Genomic DNA, 9414 nt, shown 5'->3' with positions numbered 1-9414 from the left:
TCTTCCCTCCCCACCTTCTATTTGTGTTAAGTCTGTGGTATAACCATACCTTTATTTGGGTACTGGTGCTTACATTCTCTATTCCTTTCTGTTCAGATCTTCAAGCTCACGTCAGAACAGACCTCACATCTGCCAAAAGCCCACTGAATTCACTTCACTGAATGGCAGGAACTAAGTCAAGAGAAACAGCTCAAGCTGGAAGTCCAAAAATGAACATAGGTAAGGAACAATCTTTCTGAATTTCAGGAGAGTCATTTTTCTCTCTCTCTGTGGTGACTGAATATATCAACATCACAAGCAATTAGATCATCTTAAGAAACAGGACAGAAAATATCAAGGTAGAATCCCCATGGCACTCACTTTAGAGGACTGGCTGTGGAGTAAACTTATCCTAGGGAATAAATTCCAGGGGGGGACAAATAATCCAGATTTTAAAAGCAGTCTGGAACATTTACTCATGTAATGAATTTTAATACACCAAGCTTACACATAACAAATGAAGAAATGGCTCATGGTTTGATTCAGCAGGGAAAGCAGGGAAGGGACAAGGTGCAAGGAAGAGAAGGACTCCTTGGGGCTGGACAGCTCCTCTCCTTCCTCCTCCACGCTCCCAAGGAAGAGGTGCTAGGCCTTGGTGGCTTCCTCAAACTCTCTGGAAAAAGAGTCAACCCTAATGCACCTGGGTTCCCTGAGAAGTGCTGTAGTAGTGTGAGCAAGGATCTCCCTGAACCTTTGACCAAGCTGTGTAGATGTCCCCTGTTCCTCATTTTCCCCCTAAAACCTGATGGTTCATACTTGTTTCCCAGGTCCAAGAGCCAAAACCTTTTGTTATCTGCACTCTGGCACAAGGTACTGCAAGATTCAAAAATCCCTTTTTCTACCATTTGTCATATACTTAGGCTTTACTGAAGTTCTGTATTACTTTATTCTCAGTGATAAAATATATATAAAAGGCCACCAGGAGAAGTGACCTGAGCTGTGGTGTCACTTTGATTCCATTGAACTGGTAACAGTTACTGATCAGAAACTCCTATGGGTTTGCAGTACTGCTTTAGTGCCATCAACTTCCTTTGATCTGAATATTTGCACCTAGACAGGTGAATGAATTATAGCTGAATGATTGAACTGAAACTATGGTTTAGCAGAGAGATATCCAAGCTAGCTGCAAATGAGTTTGCTTTGATACTGCAAGTAATCTGACAGCAAATAAGGCTGCATGATCTCTATGAGCATTAAGTGACTTTTAGGGAAGTGGAAATGGATGAGATAATTTCCAGTGCCTGAGTTCACTGAGCTGGCTAATGGCTGGCACAACAAGATCTGAAGTGAGGTTTCTGGTGAAATAAACCCTTGGACCCTTGCTGTGTGCGCTGCCTTAAGACAGAGACCTTGGAGAATCTGTAGCCTGGCAGTTCTGGCAAGACCGCCACCTGACCTCAAAGCTGCACCTGCCTGCACAGATAGGAAATGCAGGAAGTGGGAGGGGTGAAACAGGACCAGTTCTGCTACCGAGGGACTTTCAGTAGCTTCAGGGTCAGGATTTGTTCTTGAGACATGCAGTAATGAGTTTAGAAGGGCCCTGTTGCAAGCCATGTTATCTGTCCAGAATAAGATTGTGATAGGACAGAGGAAAAGAAGGTCTTCATAACTCAAAATCAAAGTTGTTTGGGAAGAACAGTGAACAAAATGAAATGCCTACTGAAAGACTCTCAGTGGACCTTATTTGCCCAGGAGATACTGATTAATGACAAGCCATGGGGCTTAAGAGAGAAGTTCTTGTACAGACCCGTGAACAAGTTTTTTATTTTGAGAGCCACTTTCTGCTTTCCACTCTTTAGTTCTTTTTCCTTACACATGTCTGTGGTTTCATCACTTTGGTCTCTTATCTGAATTTGGCAGGGGTGTGGGCAAGATGGAAGGGGGGAAGCCTTCTGAAGAAAAGAGAGGTGCTACAGGAAGGGGTATGGGTGACCTTGTAGAAGACACTTTACCGTCTTAGTAGAAGTACAGCATCTAAACAAGAAAATACAGTTCACAATCTAAAGTCATTCTCTCATTTACATAGTCAGGGCTATTAATAATAGGGCTTTATATATTTCTCTTGTCTGTACCTGGATTATAGCACAGGGCAAAGAAAATGTATACACCTATTATGAGCTGCTCGTGGGATGCAGGTCTGTGAACGCCTTGCACTTGTATAGTACTTCTCTCAAATAGAGGTCAGATGCAGTGGATCTAACCCTGAAGAGCTAGTAGGATCAGACCCACAGTCAGGCAGTTCTTGGTTTACTGTGATTCTGTGATTTAGTTTTCGGTTGCCAATAAAAATCTTGCAGATTCTTTTATTTTATAGTTGAAGTAACTTGAAAGTTTCAGACTAATTGGCCAGCTTGACTTAGCAAATTTAGAAAAGATAGCATTCCATTCCAACTAGATGAGGACACCAACCCTTTTAAAGAAATACAGGGCTTTTATCTCGTGGTGGTGCACTGAAAGAGATTGTGAGGTTCGCATTGTTTTGCAGAAGTTGCCAGCGTGGAGTTATTATTAGTTCCAGTGTTCATTTTCACGGCTGATGATAAAATATTAAAACTAAAGAAAAATACCATCTACTACACATTGATTCTGGTGGTCCATCAGTAAACCCCAGAAGGATAGAATTCATGAAGAGTTAAGTAACCCTTTAAATATTAGTAAAAAGAACTGCCACAGAAGTGCTGTTCTACCAGAAAAAATTTCCCTTACTGTGGTACCCTGATATTCCACACTGATTTTCTCAGTCAGGGACACTCGCTAGTCTAATAGGAATCTCTACACACTTAAAATTACAGCCATACTTAGAAACCTTCCCTAAACCTGAAATCCTGGCTCTGTGAGCAGGCACTTCTGCAAGCCCCCACTGAAGGTAATGGGGCTCGTCGCAGAGGGAGCAGTCCCTTCTGTTCAAGGGGCTCTCAGAGTCAGAGCTCAGATACACCTGAGGCTTTATATTGCCTTAAGCCTGGTGGTTGTGTGGAGCACAATCTGGTTTGTATCACATGTAAGTAATATCAGAATTAGTCCTTTGACTAGTAAAATGTCTGTTTTGCCAACATGGCTTCCCATGGAATAGAAAAATCATCTGCAAGTCCTCTCTACTCGTGGTGCATTAGGAACAGAGAGGTCTGAATTTGCATATGAGCAGTTATGTGTGCCTAAACCTCTGTCATCTCACATAAAAGAGCAGGGTTAAGCCTCACACTCAGTATTTAGTTAGTGATCAAGAATACAAAAGCTAGAGAAAACACCTTTTGACATGACTTGTCATCTCCAAAATGATAATAGTTTGTTGGTTTTTTTTTTAAAAAGAAAATAGCTTGTCACTGAATTAAGTAGCCCCAACTGTGGGTATAGAATATGAAGAAAAATAGCTATATTTACAACTGCTTTGTGTATTGGAATGCAGCTTCAAAATCAAGCAGTATTGGGCTACAGTAAATTTTGGATTATGGCAGAAAGGATTTCAAGACAGTCATAAAATGTGTCACAAGTTTAAGGGAAATTTTCCAGTATAAAGTTGTTTCAGAATATTCTAGCTTCACCTTTAAAAACACAGGCACTTTCATTTTGTATTGTCCCTTTGATATTTGCCAAGTTAATTTTTTTAATCAGTTTACCTCTAGCTCTTTAGATAATAACAGATATGACCGAATAAACCAATAGATTTTTAAATGTAAACCAACAGATTTCAAATGTTACATTATCACCATTCGTAAAGTTAAAAATATAGAGCTCAGTTTTTAATCTTATTCTCTCAAATTACAGCTTGTATGAGTCCCAGGAATTTCCAGAGTAGCTGATTTTAAGTCGAATGTGATTCATAAAAATTCTTGTACTTTAATGACTCTTGATTACTTGTCAGTTTGTGGTTGGAATCTGAAGCAAATGGTGATCTCATTTCCTTTAGGTATAATTCAGCTACTCAGGTTTCTTTGTTTATTTAAAATGTTGTTCCTTTTCTTTGCTGCCTACTGTTTTTCTCTTATCTGTGTTATCTGTGTGGGTAGAAGTAGCAGAGTGTATCAGTTGAGGGCCACTGGACTCTCTCCAGATGCTTGTTGACACGTTGCTTTGCAAGCAGCAGGAGTATCCAGCCTTTATCTCTGAACTAAGACAGTATAATCAAAAACTTGCAAACATGCTTCAGTCACAACAAGCAACCAACTGCTGTTGGCTCAGCTATTTTATTACACTAGGAGAGAATGTGGTTGAAGCTTTAAAACAATATGATCCCTCTCAAGCACAGTTTTGTTGGATACTCCAGCTGCATTCTTCAAAACAACTGACTGTGCTAGAAGTTGACTCTTCTAGGTACAGGCTGAGCATCTTGAGCACCTGTGAAATCCCCTGTCACTAGGCCCATTTCATTCATGCGTACAAAGCAGCTACTTGATGAATGTTCTTTTTTTGTATACAATGATTTGTTGTTTCAGTGAGCTGTCCGGATACGGATATTTTTTTGAACAGCAATGATCACATGTGAGGATTTCTTCATCAGCTTGATGTGCACCTGCTTTTAAACTATGTTTTGTATCTCACGTAGCATTTATGAAAATCCATTGATTATGAAAATCGCAAATCTCTCTGACGTTTGTTGAAATTGCTCAGTTGAGATGGCTAATATCTAAAGCAAAGATTAGTCTGAGCTACAGATGTTGCATCCAGATTCTAAACAGCTTAAAATGATGTTTGTGTTTAGGTCTAGGCCTGTCTTTAGTTTCTAGTTGCTGGTAGCACTGGGGGAAACCCAGAAAAGAAGTCTTCTGAGTCTAAAGCTAGAAGGCAGAAAGCAAATACAGAGTTTTTTAGGGATTAAACTGTGCTTCTTTTGGTGATCTTAAGTTCTGAAGTAGGATATTTTTCAAGGAAATCCTATGTGTGCCTGACATTTACTGATCTGGAATAGCACACTGAAATCTAACATTGGAAATATACAGAAACAGCTGGCTTGGACTATTATTTCTCCAGTGCATCAGTCAATCAGATTCACATTCCACAGGAAAACCAACAAACTGAGAGCGCGCCAGTTGGCAGACTTCTGGAGAAAATAGATTTGCTAAAAACTGGGAAGAAAGCAAATTTTGTGGGATGAGTTCTGCATGCTGTATCCAGTGATGGTGTATCCAGGGAAGCAGCACACCCTAACCCCCTGTGCAATACAGCCCAGGTGAGAAAACGCACTGCTCATCTCTGCAAGAGGCTGCCTGGGAAGATCATTTAGGATTCCACTCCTTCCTCCTCTGTCTTTGGCTTTCCTACTCATGAAGGAAGATAAATGCCTAAACTAACAAAGGCAGTTCCTACCTACGAGGAATGAAGCGGTGATTTTACAGGCTGCCCTGCCAAGCAGCACTAATACCATAACAAATGTCTTAGTGGAGAGACAATTAATTGTTCCTGCTCTCGGTAGGGTGTGACATTGCCTTCTCTTATTAGTTTGGCCTCTAGGGAGAAAACAGCATGTTGTGTAGGTCTCACGCCTCTCGGGTCGAATCTGGGGGTGCAGGAGAAGTGGCAGGGAGCCCTGTCTGCCCAGAGGGTAGCAGCTGGGCTGAGTTGCTGCTCACCAGAGATGCAGATTTCTTGGAGCCATGGCAAAGAATTGTGCTACGATCCTTAAAGGCAGGATTATTTTGACTGTAAATATCCAGGTACCATAAGGGTGGGCAGCAGTATAAATTTCTAAAGCATTAATTATCTAAATAAATACAAGGTACAGAAAAATAACTCTGTAAACATAACATTAATAACAGTAGTCATGGACTGTTCTATGAAGTACTGAAAAAGCTCTGGAGAAAAAAAAGACACCCCTGTGATTTTACAGCTGAAGGAAAAGGATACCAAATGCAGAAAGATGGGAGTGTAGAGAGCCCACAGTGTGTCAGGCAGAGTCTCAGTACACTTGTAAGTGAACAGCTGTTAAACAATTCAGAGGAAAAAGAGTTTTAAGGAGAAAAAATAAGTTGCTTCCTGGGTGCTGTTGAAGAGCAGCATTTTTCCTGCATAAGCTCATAAAGAAACTGCTGAGAAGAAAGGGGAAACAGAATTAACTTGGGTACTCTAATAATAGCGTGTATCTCGGGTGCTCTAATAATAGTACTTATCTTTTCTCCCACTCCTTCGGATGTTTTGGCTGCAGTCTTCCTTTTTTTGCTAGTTAGCTTCCTGTAATTTATTTCTAGTACCTGTAACTTATTTCTAGTATTGACACTGTGCTACTTTCCCTAATCTTTGTTTGCTGATTGTTGTTTGAAGTTTATAGAGTTTAAGTAAATACATCTCTAAAGAAAGTTGTGCTTGCTCTCCTGCGATAACTTTAACACGTATCCTGTCTATGGCAGTTCAGCATTTATTGATGGACAAAGAGGACAAAAAAAAAAAAAGGAAAAAAGGAGAGATTACAGAGCCTTCTCGTATATGATAAGCACAACAGAAAAAAAGTTTTTAAAACACTTTTTGTTTGCAAAATAGGCCTTCTTTTCATCCTTGTGCAAAGTATTCCAGAAGGAAGTTCTTGCATATAGTAACCTATCATCAGTACCACCAAGGGTATTCCTGCCAGAAAACAGAAATACTTACTTTCTGCCTCCCTCCTCTGTCTCCATGGCTTTTTCTTGGCAACACTGACCACTTGTGCCATTCTGTGATTTTGGTTAGAACTGTTGGAAATGACAATATTTTCTTTCTTCTGAAATGTATGTGTTTTTTGAGCAAAGTATCTCAAATTGAGATACAACAAAGCTTCCATCACTGGGAGGTTTTGAAACAGCTTTGGAGTGCATCTTCCCTTTGTTCCCCAAGAGGTGTCACAAGTACGCTCACTTGTCTCTGTGGACCAAGCAGCAAGTGAGACAGACATTTACAGGGGAGATGGAGAACGCAAGGTGTAGAGCAGAGTGCATGCTAATAAACCCGTAAGGCTCAGCATCTTGGGCTGCATGCTGGTACTGTTGTAGTCATGATCAGAAAGGCAGGGTGGAAGGCAGCGGAGGGGGAAAGGCAGTGTTAAGTGTCATTTGCCTTTCAGAAACTGCTGTGGTTTAGCCAGGAAAGGGGGAAGAAAGAAGTCTTATTAAGTAAGCAGTTGTCAGAAGTGGAAGGAGAACACAGTAGCAAATGAAGGCTGTGCTGGAAAAAGGTTGAAAGCCACTTATCCTTGGACTTAATATCAGAAAAGTTGGTAAGGGGACAGTGGAGGTTGGCCATGCAGGTTATTCAGGAGTCAGCATCCAAAGGATGAATGTGAGAGCATAGGCCTAGAGAGCGTAGGTCATGAGATGCTCTGAGAGTGAAAACAAATTATGTATGATTGACTCAGTTAAGAACAGGTGGATCATGCAGGATGACTTGATCAAAGAGAATTCCATAAGAGAAGCCTTTACAGGACCTTTTCTGAGTGCAGACAAGAGAAGTTGAATTGAATTTGTCAAGGCTTCTGGCAGGCAGAAAAGTTGCATTGCTTTCAATGATAGAGAAAGGAGGTGGAGGACAGTGGGTTTGGACCCAAAAGGACCAGGAAAGATGGAGCTCTGTTATAATTAAGTTGTTTGTTCTTATGAAAAGTCTTACAAAAGCTGACACCAGAGAGATGTGTGAATTTACTCTTTGACAGAGTGAGGGAGGTTTACAGTAGAGGTGTAACATCACCCACATAGACATGGCAAATTAGTTTGTTTCCAAGTGAGATATGAAATGAAGGCAAAAAGGGAACCAAAAGAGAGCCATTTCAAGGCAAGAAGTGTTGAGTTAGAAGGGTACGGAGAGAGGCAGTGAAGGAGAGAGCTGTGGAACGTGGCCAGTGATGTGTAAAGGGAGTGCCCAAGCCCAGGAGAACGAGGACAGAGCTCTGCTTCTGAACAGTTCTGGTGAGAATAGCTTCCACTCCATGCAAAGGACAGAGGAAGACTGGAGAAAGCCTAAACTGGAGTTGGAGGAGAAACTTCACCGTTAAGTTTGTATTTGGTGAGCTCTGAAGTGATCAATGTGTGAAGAAGTTGCAAGTAGTGTAAAGAGTGGGATATTGTTAAGGTAAGACAGACTATAGGAAAGAATTAGATTTTCCCTCCTGGCACCTGGTGATGAAGATTCATGTTGCAGTCCAATAGGAAAGCTTTTGCCAGCCTCTGTGAATTCCCCTGAGATAAATGGAAATTTCTAATATTGTCTGTGTAACACAATTCATTATATGGAACTACTTCTGTGAATAAGCGTTACTCAGTGGGAGTAAGAAATGTCAGGACAAATCCTAGGCTACTGTATTATACTGTACTTAAAAACTACCTTACGCTGCAATAAATATTATTTAAAAGAAAACTAGCTTAGGGAGATCCTTGTCTTCTGTTCATTTCAGTGGAATAGGTCTGGGTACCAAAATACCTACTAAATCAGAGATGCAAACCCTTTTCTGAAATACACATCTGTAACCTCAGTTATGCCATAACATGTTTATATTGGTGTAACACGGGTCAGCATTTGGGCCATAGTAACTCATCACTGTTTTGTTGTACCCACAAAATTATACAAAAAGTCCACTGCAGAACATACGTTCCAATGGAACAGCTTTTCCTGGAAAGCTACCTAGTTACTCATTGTCTCTTGGGCCTCATAGATCTCCCATTTCTCTTTCTGCAGGGCCTCATTCTCATCAGGAAAAGGTGGAGAATGACTCCTGTCCTAGGCTACCCTCTTCACTGTAAAAGCTAGAAATCCATGCTGCAGGCTGACAAGAGCCTGGAATCCCAATCTTTTCTTTCAGGGTAACTGCAAAAATTGGGTGCTCCTACTGCTGGCTCTTCTGTCAAGCTCCTGCTCTTAGAAGATAACTTGATATGAGTCTTAAGGGGCAAAAGGGTGTTTCTAGTGCAGGCACTGAACGTCAGTTGTGCAAGGGTTCTACAAAAGCCTGAGCTCATATACCATAGGAGCTGTTAAATGTTTTTAGGAATGCTCTCATGGGACATAAGGACATGAAATACCTACCTCAGGCATTCTGAACCGGGCCAAGCACCTTTTTCTTTTTTTATGTTTCCATGCCTAAATTTGATAGCTGTGGAAATTAAGCTCATAAGAGTGATGATTTTCAAGCTAAATTCTAATAAAGGCAATGTAGGCTACTAGGTCACTTGCTTGATTCAGATAGTTTTAGATGATTACTGTTATTCCTCTGCCTTTTGTTCTTGCCACTATGTGATTCGTATTGAAAAAGGAATTTATCTTGTCTTTGACAGACTGGTGATATATTAGTAGGTGATTCCACAATAGTATTCAGTGCCAGGCAGAGGTATTTGCTTTGATCCTCAAAGCATGTCACTACATTAACATGAGATAATTTCTGAAAGTGGTGTTCATTAAACTGACAGCGCTGCACAGTTCTGG

This window comes from Aquila chrysaetos, chromosome 11 (genome assembly GCF_900496995.4).
Source record: "Aquila chrysaetos chrysaetos chromosome 11, bAquChr1.4, whole genome shotgun sequence".
NCBI classification, from domain to species: Eukaryota; Metazoa; Chordata; class Aves; order Accipitriformes; family Accipitridae; genus Aquila; species Aquila chrysaetos.
This window is presented reverse-complemented; position numbering follows the sequence as displayed.